The following is a 20,342-nucleotide window of genomic DNA, read 5'->3' as shown; positions in this document are numbered from 1 at the left end:
ATTTTCACGAAAATTGGTCAGTGGTTAGAGGATACGTCAAGAAACAAAGGTGACATGGTACCACCTTGCGCCTTTACCCTGAGGGTGGATACCGCCCCTTCTCCGGGGTGAAAATTATTTTATAAAAAATAACTGCACAAATCAATAAAAGAACAAATTAAAAGCAAAATTTATTATATAAAGTTAATAAAATAAGTCAATAGTTTTTAAGTTATGAAAGATCAAAGATTTTAATTATTTGTGAAAAAAATGCATGTTTTGAAGAAGTTTTTTGTAAATCACTGAAAAACTGTAAATTTTTACAAAAAAGTTAATAGTAGTTTAATTCGTATAGCTTATGTTCTAAGAATAAACTCTTAAATCACGCACCTTTCGATTATATAGCTACAACCCCTTCGCAAGAAAACGACCCCATTTTCCCGGCTTAAGAGAGAGTTGTTCTTAAAATAATTTAAATTGATTATTTGGCGACTACATATCGTTTAATAATTTATTAGCTTGCAAAATATACGCATCTCAATTATTGAATTGCCATTTTCTTTCTATAGTGCAGTCACTGAAGGTAAAAATCAACTATTACCTTCGAATTCGGTAAATCTCCATTTATTTTCACGAATTGACAATAACAACTTGGGGTTTTAGCCTGGGGTATATGTCACCCCTTCTCGGGAGTGAAAATTACTTTATTAAAAATAACCCCACAAATCGAGAGAGGGACAAATTGTAAGCAAAATTTGTTACATAATGTGATTAAAATAAATCAATACTTTTTGAGATATTAAAGATCAAATATTTTAATTTTTGGAAAGAAAATGCATGCTTTAGAGCGATTTTGCATAAATGACTCAAAAACTGTAAGTTTTTACAAAAAAGTTTTCATCACTAAAATTGAAGCTAATAAAAAATATAATAAATTGCTTACTTGAAAAACCTTTAATGTTAATTTAAAGTAAGTTATTGGTAATTAAATGTATATTTTTTTCCGCGACTGTTCAAATCTAAGGGTTCAAGTTTAAATAACGGGAAAAAGATGCAATTTATAACACTTAGGTACTAAAACTTGTCAAAGTACTTAGAAATACCCATCAAAAATAAGATCCAGAAAAAGTTGATAGTATCAAAATCCGCTCACCAATTTTCGTGAAAATGAATGGAGATTTACCGAAATCGAAGGTCATAGTTGATTTTTACCTTCAGTGACTGCACTATAGAAAGAAAATGGCAATTCAATAATTGAGATGCGTATATTTTGCGACCTCATAAATTATTAAACAATATATAGTCGACAAATAATTAATTTAAATTATTTTAAGTACAACCCTCTCTTAAGCCGGGAATATGGGATGGTTTTCTTGCGAAGGGGTTGTAGTTCAATAATCGAAAGGCGCGTGATTTTAGAGATTATTCTTAGAATATAAGCTATACGAATTAAACTACTATTAGTTTTTTTGTAAAAACTTACAGTTTTTCAGTGATTTACAAAAAACCTCTTCAAAACATGCATTTTTTTTCACAAATAATTAAAATCTTTGATCTTTAATAACTTAAAAAGTATTGACTTATTTTATTAACTTTATATAATAAATTTTGCTTTTAATTTGTTCTTTTATTGATTTGTGCAGTTATTTTTTATAAAATAATTTTCACCCCGGAGAAGGGGCGGTATCCACCCTCAGGGTAAAGGCGCAAGGTGGTACCATGTCACCTTTGTTTCTTGACGTATCCTCTAACCACTGACCAATTTTCGTGAAAATCGATGAAGGTTCACCGAAATTGAAGGTAATCGTTGATTTTTACCTTCAGTTACTGCACTATACAAAATAAATTGCAATTTACTGATCTAAATGCGCCTAATTTGGTAGCTTATAAATTATTAAATGATATGTAGTCGCCAAATAATTAGTTTAACGCATTTTAAGTACAACTTTCTCTTAAGCCGGGAAGATAGGGTGGTTTTCTTGCGAAGGGGTTGTAGCTCAATAATCGAAATGCCCTTGATTTAATAGTTTATTCTTAGAGTATATAAGCTATAGGAATTATATCCGCAATACGATATATTTTAAGTTTTCTCAGCATCTTTCTCTTAAGTTAAATCAATTAAAGGGTTGTTAGGGGGTGAAGGGGATGAGCTCAAAAATCGAAACTATATAATTTCAAGAGCTCATAAATAGCTCGTAATTCTGCCGCAAAAACCGATTCAATATTCCTATTTTTAAGTAGTGGGGGGGGCTGACTCAGCCCCCCCCCACTAGGGTATTAAATTCCTGCTCAGTGGAACGAGCTCAAAATTTTTAGTTTGCGGAATATGAGAGCTCATAAATAGCTCATAAATCAGGGCTATTCGTTTTTTAATTTTTGCAAGTGGGGGGGGCCAGCTCAACACGGGTCAAAAAACCGATTATTCCAAAAACCGGTGTTCGGTTTTTTTAGTCATAGCCCATGCCGAATAGGTTACATTTACATCGCGCTTTAGTCTGCGATACTCCAGTCATATCGATATCAGTCCATATCAGTATAGAAATCAGTCATCAGTGTTGTGAAATTGGTTTCAGTCAGCTTAAAATTTCTCATTCACGAGCGGGGGGCGAAAAATTTTCCCATTTTTTCTCTGAATTCAGTAATTTTTCCACTTGTCCGGTTTTTCACCGCTTGTTGCCTTAAAAAGAGAAATCCGGTTATAACCGGGACAAAAAAATAACCTGAAAAACCGATTATTACAGAGGAAAAAACCGGTTTTAGGTTATAACCGGTAGGTTTTTCCCATCGTCGCAGTAATTCAGGCGCGATGTCCGTAAATCTTTGTTTAAATTTAAAACTATGTTTATAGTAAAATATTGTTACAAGTGTTGACTCTTACTGATTATTATTTATATTTTAGACACTAATTATTTATTTTGAATTGACTTTATTTATTGTTTTTCCCACTTACATCTAAATAAATGAAAACGCTGAATTTATATTCTTTAATCTTACAAACTTATTTAATTATTAATAAAACACTTAATACTAAAGAACAAAATAACTAAAAACTCACACGTAATAATTTATATTAGTTTGTCTAATACAATTTATTTGACCACGTTACAAAAATCGATACCGTTTACCAGTTATCGTAGAATGTCTTAATAATAACAAAAGAGCGGTTTTTATGCATTTCAGTGAATCGAGAAATATCTAAAGGTAAACGAAACAATTAAAAAAGAATTAACTCGTAAAATCTGCGGCGGAAGGCTGGAATCAATCGAAAATCATAAATCATCGTATAAAATAGGCCTAACATTCGAATTATAATAAATACGCCTGATAGTATGATAGAATTGATCCAAAAGATGGCATAACCCAGACATCCAAAGTGAAAGTTATCCTCCAACACCAAATTGTTCTATATGGTCCACATAATGTTCAGAAAAAAGTCACACCATTTTGAGCGTCGGGTTTGGGGGGGAGAGGGGGAGAAATCTGCAAATTCGTAGTGTTTACGTATTTCGTCAATATTTCTAAAACTGTGCGGTTTAGCATGAACAACCCTATATACAAAAATATTCTACATTAAATTTGAAATAAAAAAAGTCCTATGCATAATCATTTTAAAATGAACGGTTTCAAAGTTACGGAGATAGTATAGTATAATTGGTCCAAAAAAAGGCCTAACCCAGACATCCAAAATAAAAGTTTTCCTCCTTCACCAAATTGTTCTATATGGTCCACATATTGTTCAGTAAAAAGTTACACCATTTTGAGCGTCCGGTTTGGGGAGATGGGGGAGGAATCTGTAAATTAGTAGTTTTTTTTACGTTTTTTGTCAATATTTCTAAAACTATACTCTAGCGTAAACAATGTTCTATACAAAAATGTTCTACATAATATTCAAAACAAAAAAGGTCCTATACATAATTGTTATAAAATCAACAGTTCCAGAGTTACGGAGGGTGAAAAGTGGAGGTTTTCGATACTTTTTATATTTTTTGGGCAATTGATAATGATTTTGGGTGGTGAGGTTGACGTTTCTTCAAAGGCTTATCACTAACATACCATCGGCCACTGAACTAGCAAATTTCATTTATAAAACACAATCCTGTTAAAGAAAATCAGTAGGAAATTGCCCAAAAATATAAAAAGTATCGAAAACCTCCACTTTTTACCCTCCGTAACTCTGGAACTGTTGATTTTATAACAGTTATGTACACGACCTTTTTTGTTTTAAATTTTATGTAGAACATTTTTGTATAGAACATTGTTTACGCTAAAGCATAGTTTTAGAAATATTGACGAAAAACGTAAAAAAACTACTAATTTACCGACTTCTCCCCCATCACCCCCCCCCCCAAACCGGACGCTCAAAATGGTGTAACTTTTTACTGAACAATATGTGGACCATATAGAACAATTTGTTGTTGGAGGAAAACTTCTACTTTGAATGTTTAGGTTAGGCCTTTTTTTGGACCAATTATACTATACTACCTCAGTAACTTTGAAAACGTTCATTTTAGAAGGATTATGTATAGGACCTTTTTTATTTCAAATTTAATGTAGAACATGTTTGTATAGAGGGTTGTTTATTCTAAATCGTATAGTTTTAGAAATATTTACGAAAAACGTAAAAAACTACGAATTTACCGATTTCTCCCCTCTCTCCCCCCAAACCCGACACTCAAAATGGTGTGACTTTTTTCTGAACATTATATGGACCATATAGAACAATTTGGTGTTGGAGGATAATTTTCACTTTGAATGTCTGGGTTTGGGTCTAGTTATACCACATTATGAATATTCGGCGGTAATAATAGCTCTAACAGCGTCACAATATACACCACTTATTCATATAATCTTTATTGTCGGCTTTGATTGTCTATTCTTGTCAAAATGTCTGAGTTGTACTAGAAGGTTTAGAAATTGTAAAGCTTTTCATAGAATCGCAATTTATTTAATAGTATTTTAGAAAAAAAATCTAAAAATAACTAATTAAAGCATTTTTTCAACAAAAAATTTCAAATACATAACTCGAAAAGGAAGCATTTTTGGAAAAATGACAGAGAGTAAAAGTGTTTATATCGATGAGATAAGCCCAAAAAAATTAATTTCGAACCAATTCGGTGAAATTGCTTTGTTGAATAAACAAATAGAATTGTTTCAAAACTACTTAACTGATTGGGCCAATCTTTTACACATTTAGTAACTACATTATAGTGTAGTATCTATTACTTATAATAAAAACTCAAATGATGAAATGTTCTTTAAATATTTTTATTGTTTTGTTAGCTACCTGAGACACATACTGAGCAACGAAAAGTACCGCCTAGCGCAACTTATCATCCAGGGTAAGATTGAATCAAATCGGGGTCCCGGTAGGTGCCAGATTTCCTGGCTTAGAAATATCAGAGACTGCATGGATCGGCCTTGATTCAACAACTTTGTTTAGAGTCGCATTGGATAGAAACATATTTTTCCACCTACCTCTACCGAAAGTATACTTTTCCGGACCTGATTGTAGGGAGCAAAGTTGTACTTTTCCTCCCTAGGTCCCTATAGGGAGGAAAAGTAAAAGTGAAGTCATGGTATTTCATTCATGAAATATAACTCATTGACGCCCTGTACAATACCTATTTTCTATTACGTAAGTATCTATACATTTTAACGTTTATTTAAAAACACTCTGTATTTTGCAGAATGGTAAAAAACAGTAAATTTTTATTCTGATTTAACAATGTTTATATTAATAATTTGACTTATATTTGACAGTTGACAGTTATATTGTACCTACTTGTTAGTTTTAGTTCTAATAAATTTTGTTGGTTAGTTACATAAATAAATTAAGTAAAAATGGAAAAATTACTTGGTATTTGAAGAAGGTGGAAAAACCATATGTATAACATGGGAGTAAAGTGCCTTTTCCTCCCTTGAATGATTACTGCCCTACGCTACGCGTCGGGCAGTAAACTTCATTCTCGGGAGGAAAAGTAGCACTTTCCTCCCTTGTTATACAAATAGCTATTCCAGTGCAGTCTCTAACCTACACTAAAGGCCAGAGCGCATTAGAGCGTCGCGGACGCGACTAGACTTGTCTCAAACTAGTCTCGCTCAGATTCTTTACTTTGCTTTTAATCTTCATGAACGCATTGGGAAGTCGCGGATGAAACGCAGTCCCGAAACGGACTCGATTCATTTTTTGATGATAATCTCATGGCGTCTCGGTCTCTCTTTGTCAAGTCCGCGACTCCCTAGTGCGTACACACACAGAGACGTGGATGAGATAACTTTGTTTTCATGTACTCTCGATAACAAACAAAAGCGCTCGGCTGATTATTAAAACAAAAATGTAGCTCTCACGTCATTTAATTTATAATGTTTAGGTGTGTAATGAAACGACCCTATTAACCCCTTCAGGACCCCGATTTTTGACCCTTTGCTTCGTTATCGATCATTCTGTATCTGTAGAGTGTACAGATAGCGAATGATCGATAACGAAGCGAAGGAATTATTTAAAGGACTGCTTGGAATGACATGAAATTTGGCATATAGGTCTGGATCCCGCGTATGAAAAAAAGTTGATTAATAGCAAGCTGAAAATTTGTTAATAGCTTTTTAAGCTTAATAGCTTAAAAAGTTGGAACGTCAGACCACGAAAACGTCCCATGTATTTTGTCAGACAGAACTTCCAACTGATCTGTTACCCTTTCATTAACTCTCATGCAAAAATCAGACTGCTATTTGTCACCTGTCATAATTCCTGTAATTTGACATGTTCTACGTGTTCCACTCATTAAAATGCCCAGTTGGTGATAAATAGCAGTCTGATTTTTGCAGGACAGTTTAATGAAAGAGTAACAAATTAATTGGAAGTTCTGTCCGACAAAATACATGGGACGTTTTCGTAGTATGACGTTCCAAATTTTTAACCTGTTCCACAATTAAAACTTCCCCTGTTCCAGTGTTCTCATACATCAAAGTTTGTCCGACTAGACAACCTTAAGCTATTAAAAAATTTATAGCTTGCTATTAATCAACTTTTTTTTCATACGCGAGATCCAGACCTAATACGCATAGATAACATGTCAAAGATAAAAGTGATTTTCAGGCCCCCCGCTACCATATGTGCAAAGTATGCAATGCACACGGGCGCCATCCTTTAGGGACGCCAAAACAGAGGGTCAAAAATTGCAAAAATATTAACAAAAAAATCAAAAAGCAAAAATAAATTTTAAAATGAAAGTTAAGAAATTAAATAGTTCAGTTTTACTTTGTTTGTATGGCATTATTAGTCTTTTTATAGATACAAAAATAAACAATCCCGCTATAAAAATAACAAATATCCATTCTGTAGATAACAAATACCTAACTAAATATACCCTGATTTCGTGGAAAAATTCCAGACATGTAGGTTTTACATTAGTTGAACAATAGTGTGTGCGCGGTAATTCTATCTCATCGATAAGCGAACAATTATGTGGCGCTCAAATGATGAATCGACAAGATTTAAAAATCGCATACACATCAAATAACTAATTACACCGAGCTGTATCGTCGCCCCCGTTAGCGAAATTATTCCGATTCGATTTTTTGCACAAACTTACTCAAAAGAGGTCCTTATAACAAATCCACAGGGTGCCAGGCGTTGCCGTGGTTGAAAAATTGTTAGAACAATTTTTTGAAAACAAATGCACAAAAATAATGTTTTCATTACGAACAATTTTTTTTTAGATCACTTGGGTCATTCTGAGTAAAAAAGTTCACTCCATTTTTCACTAAAATTGATTGTTGTCGAGTTATACGCGATTTAAAATTTAAAAAATGCGAAAATAGCCATTTTCAAGGCGCAATAACTCGATTAAAAATTATAATTATAAGAGTCAAAAAGTGAATTATAAAGTCAAATCAACGTTTAAAACCCCTCCATGAAGATCCTGAAGAAATTTTTGTCATTATTTTATTACAAAGCTGTCGCGTCGTTTTTAATTATTAAAAATTAGCGCTATAGTCCAGGCTGTATCGTTGCCCACGTTAGCGAAATTATTTCGGTTAGATTTTTTTGCAAAAACTTACACAAAAAGACCTCCTTATAACAAATTCTGAGGGTTCCAGTTCCAGGGTACCTTGGTCGAAAAATTATTTAAACAATTTTTTTAAAAAAATTCAGCAAAATTATTTTTCACTTTGAACATTTTTTTTAGACAATTTGGGTCATTCTGAGCAAAAAAGTGTCTTGTGATTTTTCTCTAAAATTGTTTGTTTTCGAGTTATATGGCCATTTTCGCGTTTTTCAAATCAAAATGTCAAACTAACGTCAGAAAGTGTATGTATCGATCTATAAATTGGTGCCGAAATTTGTAATTATTACTGTAAATACTAGTTATAAAAATTAGTTTTCGCTCAAATAGTGACTAATAACAATTGTGTTACGTGATAATAATCAAGAACAAGCTGTAACTTCGGTCAGTAAGAGATGTTTTACTTAATAATCTTCGAACTTAAACACATTCAGTGTCAATCTGTCAATAGTTTTTCACTGTTGCTATCCCGTCCCAACGGACGCCAACGGTTAGGCAACCAGTAATGCAGTGATGTATCCAAGGTTATCACTTATTTCCAGACATCCAAAGCGTTAATATAAACAAATTCAAGTTACTTTTGACTACATGAGTAACAATTTAAATCAATGTTCCCCCACTGTAAGCAACACCATGTCTGGACCCAATTCTTCCAGTAATCTTACTAGTTCATATGCAACTGCTACTATGACTAAACAACGTCCAAAGTATCCCGAGAAGACCGAAGCAATTTTATAATTAGTTGTACGTCTCTATAGTATCCAATGATTGTATATCCAATTTCTTTTTCTTCATAATTTTTACCTAATGTTATTTAAGATTTAGAAATTAACTGTTATAATAATTAGTTTTAAGTCCTTATTGTAATTAATAATTGTATAACCACTATTGTTTGTGTCAATGGCCATTGCTGCGAGACACATAAATTTAAATAAAAAAAAATCTTAAATCGCGTATAACTCGACAACAATCAATTTTAGAGAAAAATGACAAGGGACCTTTTTTACTCAGAATGACCCAAAAGACCTGAATCCCGCGTACCAAAAAAAGTTGATTTAAGCTGAAAATTTGTTAATATGTAGTTTAACGGTGTCTAGTCGGATAAACTTTGATATATGAGAACACTGGAGCAGGGAAAGTTTAATATGTGGAACAGGTTAAAAATTTGAAACGTCAGACTACGAAAACGCCACATGTATTTTGTCGGACAGAACTTCCAATTGATTTGTTACCCATTCATTAAATTCTCATGCAAAAATCAGACTGGTATATATCACCAACTTGGCATTTTAATAAGTCCGATACGTGGAACATGTTAAATGACAGGAATTATGTTGGTGATAAATAGTAGTCTGATTTTTGCATGAGAGTTTAATGAAAGAGCAACAAATCAATTGGAAGTTTTGTCCGACAAAATACATGGTACGTTTTCATAGTCTGACGTTTCAAATTTTTAACCTGTTCTACAATTAAAACATCCTCTGTTCCAGTGTTCCCGTACATCAGTACCAAGTTTGTCCGACCGTTAAGTTATTAACAAATTTTCAGCTTGCTATTAATCAACTTTTTTTTGGTAGGCGAGATCCAGGCCTACAATTTATCTAAAAAAAAATTATTCGAAATAAAAATTTTTTTGTTCATTTGTTTAAAAAAATTGTTTAAACCATTTTTCGACCACATAACCGCCTAGCACCTTATTTGTTATAAGGGACCTCTTTTTGAATGAGTTTGTGCAAAAAATCAAATGGGAATAATTTCGCTAACGGGGGCGACGATACAGTCCTGTCTAAATGGACAAAATTTGAAAATCGCGGTACTCTGGGTTCGTCATCCACAAAAAGGTTGGATTAGGTGGGGTGAGAAAAAATGTTCTCGAGTTAAGTTTAAACCCGATGTGTGACAAGATGGCACAGCAGAATTTATTCAATAAAGCCCCTTAAACTTTATTCAATTAAGGTTTGCTATGGTGTTATTTGTACCTATTTTGCTTTATTTAAAGCATCTACCTACCTAAAACATTATCACAATGCCTTAAGGGGCGCCAAAATCCTTTTTTGCACACAGGCGCCAGTAGTTCTTACGGGGGCCCTAGTGATATTGTGCCGATGTTTACTTTTGCCCTGGGGTGAATTTCATCCCTTCTGGACATTCTTATACATTCAAAATAAGTCTGGAATTGGATAAACTGACTAACTCTAAGCAACTTTTGTTTTATAGAGTTTTTTCACCAAGTCAATACTTTTCGAGTTATTTGCGAGTGATTATGTTAAGTTTTCAACAAAAAAACAAGTTTTTAGCCGATTTTTCAAAATAACTCAAAAAATAAATTTATGTTTTATGGAAAAAAAGTATTCTTGGCAAGAACACATCCTATAAAAAGTGACAAAAATGGTGTATATAAAATATGAAGTCCATATGCACAGTAGAAGCAGAGTTGTAGCTAATGGAATGTAGGTTCATATTCGTCAAATTCCAAATCGAATAGTTCAACGTGAAATAACCAAAAAATCAAGCAATTATCGGATAAAACTCATTACAACTTTTTTAAAGTGTCTAAAAAATCTTCATTTTTGTTTTTTAAGAAAGTTTTTAACATCAAAAGTAAGAACCTAAGTTACGCTCAAAATAATTCTGGTCCTTAAATAGCATCCCAAATGAAACTAATCGCTATCGCTTCACCACAAACTTTACTTTTGTATTTTTTAACGAAAACTTTTCGTTTATAAATTTGCAAAGTCTGTTCGTTCTTTCGTACGTCGCCGCTCCTGCAATATGTAGAGGCCGCCGATGGATTCATATGTAGTGTTGTCTTCTGAATCCAAATCTGAAAAAGACATTTCGGTATCTCTAACCATCTTTGAGATATCCGACCTCAAAGTCGTCATTGTGACGTCACAATCCTTCTTCACATATTTATTTTTTTTCCTACACAGCTAAACGTCAACTCAACTTGTTTTCGTTTAACGCAACTAAACGTCAACATAAAATTGAAACGTCAAATAAATAAATTTTATTGATTTATGTTAATGTAATTCTAAGTTAATGTTAATTTTCTGGAAAATATTTATATAAATAAATATAAATATGGTGTGTTCAACCATCAGATAGTTGTTTCATTTTATCTTTGCCCATGCGTCATGATTCCTTTTCAAAACAAATTAAATCAAAACATAAAGTGAAACGTACGTCGATGTGTATAGTATACAGTATACACAATGTATATACACATCGACGTACGTTTCACTCTATGTTTGGACTTAATTTGTTTGAAAGTGAATCCTAACGCATGGGCAAGGATAAAATGGAACAACTATATCAAATATAATCTATATTATACGAGGTATGTCAAAAAATATGAAGTTCGATCAAGATTAAAGTATCTTTATTTTTCACAATATTGAAAATTGTTATTATAAAAAAGTTGTTTGGAGTTCAAAACTATGTTCTAATACAGGGGTGGGCAGGGCCCGCGGGCCGGATACGGCCCATTTGATTACTTTATCCGGCCCATTGAGAAATCCCGCAAGCAATTTTTTTTAAGAGCGTAGGTGCAATGCTTTTTAAATGCATTCATTTTTTTGAATCCTGAGAAAACTAAAAAGTATTTTTGAAAAATTTAAGCGCAGAATGAAACATTACATTATTACTGAGGGCCGAAAGTTCCTGAAAACTTCTATAATGTTTATTACAGAGGTGAAAAAAAAGAGAAAATTTAGTATGATTTTTAATTTCAAATATATCATTCAAAGAAACTTTTTGTTTATTCTAAGGGACTTTCGGCCCTCGGTAATAATGTAATTTTTCAAAAATATTTATTAGTTTCCTCAGGATTCGAAAAAAATTAATGCATTTAGAAAGCATTGGTCCGAAATTTTGCGTACGCTCTTAATCTCTTTTATGCGATTTTTCTGAAATCAACAGTATTAGTGTTCGTAGTGTTCGTATACACAACGAATACCTATCTTCTGCTTTTCTTAAAAGCGTCTGTGTGTTTAACCCGGTCCAGTTGCGAATATTTTCGGCCAGGGTATTTGTCGTCTACCAGGCCCCCTTTTTCTTCGATTTACCCTTCATAATCAGCTGCTGCAACAACTTACAACTTACTTACGTTATCATTTCTAAGTATGTGCCCTTTCTCCTTGCTGTCTTTCTCCTTTTAATGATGGTCAAAATTTCTCTGTTATTTTTCCATTCTGTGCAACACCATTTCGTTCGTAATATGATCGATCCATGGTATTTTCAAAATTCCCCTAAAAAGCCACATCTCAAAAGTTTGCAGCTTTTTCATTAAGTCAGCATTAACAATCCAATAAAGAAGAATAGAGTGGACATAACATTTTTATTATTATCCCGGATTTTTATAGTGTTCTCCACCTTCCGGTTGCCAGTTTCCAGCGTCGTCCGTCGTTGCATTCGTCAGGGTGGAGGTTCCTTTCCGACATTGTCTTCTGAATGCCGCCTAGCCAGGATTGTTTCGGCGTTCCTTTCTTCCTTCTTTTCCTTGGCGTCTATTTTAAAATTTGTTTTGGCAGATGTCGTCGTCTATTGACGTCGTACATGACAATACCAGATCAGTGGCCTCCTTTGAATTTCGTCTATGATGGTTGACTTGACATATCATTTTACCATCCGATATCAGATTTGCAGATTGAATCTTTGGTTACTCAGAAATTTCCTCATCTTCAAAAAGACCGCTCTTGATTACTCTATTCTTGATCGAATTTCTGAAGTTCATTTTTTATCTGGATCCTTGTTATGGCTTGATATAATGGACCATATTAAAAATTTCGTAACTTTACTGGGAACAAATTGTTCGCATGTACACATCAGAAAGACCATTTATTATTATTAACAGTCAACTGTCTTTCTCCAAATGCTTTAAAATGATACACCTGATACTGAAAATAGTATTTTTATCAAAACAATTTCTTGGGCAGAGAAAAACCTCCACCAAAAATATTAGCGTACATACTGGGTATAATCCTTCGGCCCGGGAGACATTTTGAAAATTTCATTTTGGCCCGCGCTTAAAAGTATTTGCCCACCTCTGTTGTAATATATGCAATTACTTGTACATCTTTCTAACGAAAAAAAAATAATTTGAAAATTTTTCTCAAATTACGGATACCAACATCATTTTCATTTATAACTCTTTTATTATTAATTTTACCAAGAAAAGTTATTCGTTATAAAAAGATCTGCATGGTCTAAAATCTAAGATGCAATCATCATATATATCAAATTGTGTTAATTTTATTGGAGGTATGTCAAAAATATGAATTTCGCTCAAGAGTAAAGTACCTTTATAGTTTACAATATTTAAATTAAAATTGCATATTGAAACATAGCGTTTAATACTAAACAACTTTTCATAATAGGAATTTTCCATATTATAAATTTAAATACGTAAATAAACAAAGTTTTCGTTATGATAATGCTCGCATTTTCAGCTTGTTTATAATGATCTGTAGTTTCATAGATTCAAAGTGCTTATTTTTGAAAAGGCTGATCTTAAAAGGGCTTGAATTAGTCTCTAATCACGAGCGTATTCAAATTTTTATCAGTCATATCTTAACCAATTTTTGTCTTGCAGAAAAACAAAAATCCAAAATATTCAGAAAAGCAAAACCTACATTTTTTACTCGTTGAGATTTTTGTTATTACTAGTAATTTTTAAGTAATTTTGAAAAAAAGGGGAATTTTTCCAAATCTGAACTACACTGCGGTTATAGTTCAGAGAAATAAGGAAAAAAATATCATGTTGGTGACACAACGCCCTCCAGGCCGAAACCAAATTTTTTGAGTAATGTGGACATCTATAATAATAACCTATATGTTTCCTGTAGCCGATTTTGATGATATACATATTTATAAACAAATGAAGATCAAAAACGGTAAATTTTCGCTTTTTTCGTCAATTGCCAAAAGGTTAAGCATTTTAAACAAATTTGGAGATAACAAACTCATAAATCATATAAAAAACTTCAATATGGCGTCCACAGAATATGTCTATCCTTATTGGTTGCTTAGAAAATTGCAAAACAATTCATAAATTTTGAGTTTTTATAAATATTCATAACTTATGTAAAAATTAACTTAGAATCTTCTTATTACACGGAGTGCTGGGACTTTTGGTGCTTAAATTATGCACTAGATTTCATAATAATCGGTCAAATAGTTTAAAAGTTATTTAATTTGTTTTTCCCAAATTAATTTTTTTTGCAACACTGTAAGTCAGAAAATGATGAAGTTACAGTAATACTTTGGATAGTTTATGAAAGAAGAAGATTTATACTACTAATTTAATTTAAAAAAAATGACAAAAAATAATTCTAAGTATCGCAAAATTATTTTGCAAAAACATGTCGATTTTTTGCTTATAAACAATTAGAATAACTTTTTAACCATTACCTGTAGAAAAATTATTTTTTCATATTTAGAAGGACTGAATTTTTATACAAATTTAAAAATAGAAAAAATTGTCCTATGACAATTAGGGACGAAGTTGCCCCCTCCTTTTTTCAAGTCCCAGCAGCTTTCTTTATAACAATTACGAAATCAAATCAGTCACATTTGAAAGAACATACTTCAGAGTTTTAATGTACCAAATATAAAAATATATACTTTCAAACAAATCGTCCACAAAGCTTCAAAATGTGACCCTTAAAATCGGCCGGCCTTGAAACTTGGGAGATCGATGAGAAGGGGGAAGGAACTGTTAGCTGTATCTCTTGTTCTCGCCTATGGATTTCGACGTTTCTTTTTTTAATTTGTATGTACTTTTTGTGTACAGTACGAGTATGCATTATTTAAATATTAATTGTTATAGACACCATCAAATTTGTTTAAACATTTTTTTTTCAATTTTTTTTAATGATATTTGAAGTCATTTTAATCACAAAACATAAATATTTATGAATAATATAATAATACATAGTTTTTTAATAAACTTGGTAATACTTTAAAGTACGAAAAAACAAATTATCCCATTCAATTGTTTCTAAAAATAGTATTTTCTATGGAAATCAGAAAATCTCAAATGAACTAGCTTTTATTTTTTTGGTAAACATGCTATTAGATGAATGAAAAACTGAAGTTACAGAACCACCAAACAAGAGAGAAAGGTAATTGATTGGGGTTGGAAATTAAGCTAAGACCGTTAGGACCGATCCGATCAACAGATCTTCGTTATACCAGATATTTTATTAAAATAAACTATCTGCTCTTGCAAGACTGGTTGCACTGAGTACCTGTTAGTTCAGAGATATAAATATTTTATCGACTTCGATAACCAAACCCTCTATCTTTCTCTATTATCTATTTTGGAGTTTCTTTTTTTAGTCTGTATGTTCTTTTTTTTTTATTGTTAGATCGAACCGGGTGGCCATGGGGCCCGTACTGCAGCCTGAGTAGGCTTATTGCACACCGTTCGGTCTCGGGTTAACCATCATTGAGTTTTTGTCCCCAATGGGTTCGGGATTACTTAACTTGAAGTTAAGTCGTCTGTTACCTATAAGAGGTCCATTCTCCCAGCTAGCAGGACAAGACCCTTTATTAGGTTCTTTACCTGACTTCTGACACTTAGGTTCGAGTTTTCGACCCCGTATTGCAGTCGCCATCGGGTTTGGGCTGGACAGTCAAATATGACATGTGAGGCAGTTTCATCTGCCTCCCCACATCTCCTGCAAACAGGGTCTCCGTGAAAGATCCCCATGTTGTGCAGGTGTTTTCTTAGGGTGCAGTGTCAGGTTAGTAAGAAACAGAAACAGTCCGGTTAGTCCAGTCGTCGGTTAACGAGGGGTTTGGCCGCCCCATCATTAACTTGCTGTGCCGCTGTCCCGAAATATCGTTCCAGTGTCGGGTGTGCTGCGCAAGGATCTATTTAGCAACAGCTCCTTTGACAGCCGATTTGGTCACCCCTAGGCCAGGCTCAGGCCCAGTAAGGGGGACAGCCGAACCCTCTCTCGCAAGTGAGTCGGCTCTTTCGTTTCCTTCAACCCCCGTATGTCCCGGCACCCACCCGAGTTCCACTCGGTTTCGGTAGGCCAGGGTTTCCAGGTGTTGTCGGCATTCCAGCACAAGCTTAGAGTTAATTCTCCAGCTGGCAATGGCCTTAAGTGCTGCCTGACTGTCCGAGAGAATACGTATGGTCCTATTCTCAAGGCCCATTCGAATATTCTCTACGACGCAAGTCGTGATAGCAGCCACCTCCGCCTGGAATATAGTGGTGTACTGCCCAAGAGGCATAGATATGCACACCTCGGGTTCTACACCATACACTCCAGCTTCAGAGCGCCCGTTCATCACTGAACCGTCCGTGAACCATGTTAGCTCACTCTGCGGTCTTTTATCCCCCTCCACCGGGGGTTTTAACCCCAGCTTGAAGGGAGGATCAAATTTGTGAGTGACCGGACTCCAGTCACTCACCATATCCAGGATGGGGTCACGAATGTGCCCCACAATCCTGGTGTGCCCGTATGACCTTTGCCTCCAGACACCATTTAACTGCAGCCTGTAGGTCCCTAGCCTCGCCTCGGCCATCACCAGAAGGTGCAGGGGAGGGAGTCCCATGAGTACCTCCATGGCTGCCGTCGGGGTACTTTTCATTACCCCGGTAACACAAAGTAGTGCTAGCCTCTGAACTTTCCCAAGTTCTTTGGCTGCACAACTTTGGTTCATTTTTGTCCACCACACAGCACTAGCATATGTGAGGGAGGGCCTCACTATAGCAGTATAAATCCACTTAGTGATTCCCGGGCTTAAGCCCCAAGTTTTGCCAATTGCCCTACGAGCAATCATGAGGGTTTTCTTGCCCTTGGCAACGGTCGCTGCTAGTTGCGCATTCCAGGTTAGCTTGGTATCAAGCATAAGGCCCAGGTAGCGCACCTCTGTAGCCAGATTGAGTTGCACACCCATGAGTTTAAGGGGCGTGAGGCCCTCCAATTTCCTCCTGTGTGTGAACGGTATAGTAACCGTTTTTGAGGGGTTAACACTTAAGCTGACCCTCTCGCACCAGCTTTCTACCACTTTTATAGCCCGGAGCGTTAGGTCCGAAACTACGTGTGGAATCTTCCCCCGGATTAAAATACAGATATCATCTGCATAACCCTGGGTGTAGAATCCCAAGTTATTCAGTTCTACCAGAAGTTCGTCTACCACTAGGTTCCATAGCAGCGGGGATATTACTCCCCCCTGCGCTGTTCCCCTTGTAGCAGTGACCCTCATGGTTTCCCCAAATAGTGCAGCCTGTGCCTGTCGGCCATGCAGTGTGGAGCTAATCCACCTGCGACAGGTTTCATCTATGCCATGCCTCTCCGCCGCCTTAAGCATGGCATCATACGTGGTGTTGTTAAACGCTCCCTCGATATCGAGGAAGGTACCAAGTGCCACTTCTTTGTGTTCAATCGTCTCCTCTATCCTAGACACCAAATGGTGCAAGGCTGAGTCGCACGATCTGCCCACCCGGTAAGCATGTTGATTGCAGTGCAGTGGCCTTTCTTTGAGAAAGGTTTGCCGCACATGCATCCCCATCAATTTCTCTAGTGCTTTTAAAATAAAGGACGAGAGACTAATAGGTCTATATGCCTTGGGGTCTAGAGGATTCTTGCCCGGCTTAGGTATAAAGACCACCCTGGCCAGTTTCCAGTCACGCGGGACATACCCAAATGCCACGCTCGCCCGGAAAATCCTGCACATGAGCGGTCCAATAATGTCCCACCCTTGTTGCAGTAATACAGGATATATCCCGTCTGGTCCGGGGGATTTATAGGGTAAAAATGAGTGTATGGCCCATTCCACCCTAGCGTATGTGACAGCCTTTTTTGCCGTTTCCCAGCTAGCTCTAGAGGTTCTGTTTTCCAGTCCCTCCTGACCCAGCCGAGCATCCGGCTCATTGGTTACCACCGAGTCAGGGAGATGTGTCTGGAGCATAAGCTCCAGTGTCTCCTTGCCATCTGCTGTAAAGCCACCCCCGGGGGCCTTGAGGGTCCCCAGTGGGTTAGCCGGCTGTTTGGAGAGTATCCGTTGGAGTTTAGCAGCAGCGGGAGCAGTGGCGATCTCCTCACATTGCTTTCTCCAATCTTTTCTCCTAGCCTTTCTCACAGCTTTGTTAAACTCGGTCAGAGCCCGGGCATATCCGGCCCAGTCATCTGTTCTTTTCGCCTCTTTAAAGAGGCGCCGAGTCTTTTTCCGCAATTTGCCCAGTTCACGAGTCCACCACCTGTTCTTGGTAGCGGGGCGGCTGGTCAGCGGACAGTTCATCTAATAGGAGGTTAAGATGGCCTCCTGCAGAGCCTTCGAGACGTGTTCCAGCATTGGGGGGCTCTTAATCTCAGTGGCCAGTTGCCCGACCCTAAGACGAAGCTCCTCCCCATAGCTGTCCCAGTCTGTTTTACGCGGATCACGGTAAGTGGTAACCTCCCTCTCCGAGCCCAAAAACTCCGTTACCACGTATCTATGGTCCGAGAAACTTGGTTCCTCAGACACATACCACCGTGCCACGTTATTGGTTACTAGGGGAGATGCTAAAGTAATATCAATTACCTCCCTCCTCCTACTGGTAACAAAGGTAGGTTCTTTGCCCTGATTTAGAATAACTAGCCCAGATGAGCCAATAAATTCCAACAGGTGCTCCCCTCTTTTGTTCGTATCAGTGCTGCCCCACACCTCGTTATGAGAGTTAGAGTCAGCTCCTATCAGCATTTGCAGGTGCTTCCGCCCACAGTGGCTGATTAATTTATCCAACTCCACAGATGGAGGTGGATCGGGTGAATCATATGGTAGGTAAACAGAGGCCAGTACTAGCTCCCTTGTTCCACCCAACAAGTGATGTTTTACCATTATTGTAGCTATGTCTTGCGAACACAGCTCATTTAATGTAAGTGCTTTGAGATCGGAACGCACAACAATGCACGCCCGGATTCTCTCTGCACTATGGTCTGCGATGATTGTTCCATGGCAGTTAGCAAGGCCCGCAACCCGGCCACAGACAAGCCATAGTTCCTGGATTAGGGCCACGTCAACCGCACTAGTACTGAACCACCGACAGAACGCAGCGGAGGCTGCCCTACTATGCTGTAGGTTGATTTGCACCACCCTCAGCATTTGCAGGTTTTGCCCCCCTTCCTTAAGCACGACGAAGGTGACTTTGTGTAGTCCGAAGCTGACACGCAGCCCCATCTTACGCAGCATCACCAAGTCGGCTTCTGGTATTTCGCAGAATAAGAGGATGCTCTTGGCCTCCCTCTTTTCTGCAAACAATCTCCACGAGTCGGTTTTGAGGCCTGGGTTAAGGTGGCCCAGAATCCTAAAAATCGACTCGTGGTCTTCTACGTCCATGTAGGCCGTGGGGATCAGAACCGAAACTCGGGGGCGATTAAGGACTTCCTTCACGCTGCCAGCGCGAAGTTGTCCAATCCCCTCAAGTTCAAGGCTCCTCACCGTGTCCACAAGCCACTTGGATGCCTTTTCAGAGCAGCAGGTGACGAGGACAGCCCCATCCCTCTGACTTGCTCCGTCAAATTGGCGATCAGGATCCGGGTCCGCCGCAAAGACCGCCCGGTTGATCGCTTTGAGGACCGTTGCCCCTTGCTCCTCGGTCAGCAGTTGCTCAGGGAAGCCCCTTAAGACAACCGCCATCCTTAGAGTGGAAACCGCCTTGCTATAGCTCGGCCCGGTCCCATCTGCAGGAGGGGGAGTGACGGCATCTCCCGCCGCCCCCTTCTTCTTCTTCCCGCGGGGTGGTTTGCTTTCCGCCGAAGGCAGGTTGCTGCCAGATTCCCGTGGTGTCTTAGTGGCCGGTGTTCTCTTTGAGGCGGGTGTAGCCTTGGCTTTTCCATCCTCCTGAGCCTTACCGTCCACGGATTTACCTGCCCCTCCACTGCTGCCCCCAGCAGGTATAGGCATGGCCTTGCCCGCACTGGTTGAGGCGACGGCAGGGGGTTTGGTTTTATCAGCCCGCTTTTTCCGAGGTTTTATGGGTAGCCCCATCTCCCTCGCCTTTTCACGGGCTATTCTGCGCTTTCCAGCACCAGACATGTGCTTCCTCTTAAGGTTTAGGGCCTCAAGTAAGGGCAACACCGTGTCAGTTCCATTGCCGGGGGCGTGGCTTTCACCTTCCCCCAGTTCTGAATACTGCTTTTTTCCTTCCTGGCTCTTCAGGGGGGTGTGACTTTCGACTACCCCTCCATCCGAACCAGTCGGGTTTGGGTTCATCTGGTTTGTTTTCTCCATACGAATTCCCACGAGTAGCTAGGGAACAAAGGTCCGCTACGCCAGAGCCCCGCATGACGCAGTAAG

The sequence above is a fragment of the Diabrotica virgifera genome, chromosome 1, assembly GCF_917563875.1.
Source record: "Diabrotica virgifera virgifera chromosome 1, PGI_DIABVI_V3a".
Lineage (NCBI taxonomy): Eukaryota > Metazoa > Arthropoda > Insecta > Coleoptera > Chrysomelidae > Diabrotica > Diabrotica virgifera.
The sequence above is the reverse complement of the archived record's forward strand: the minus strand, read 5'-3'. Positions refer to the sequence as shown.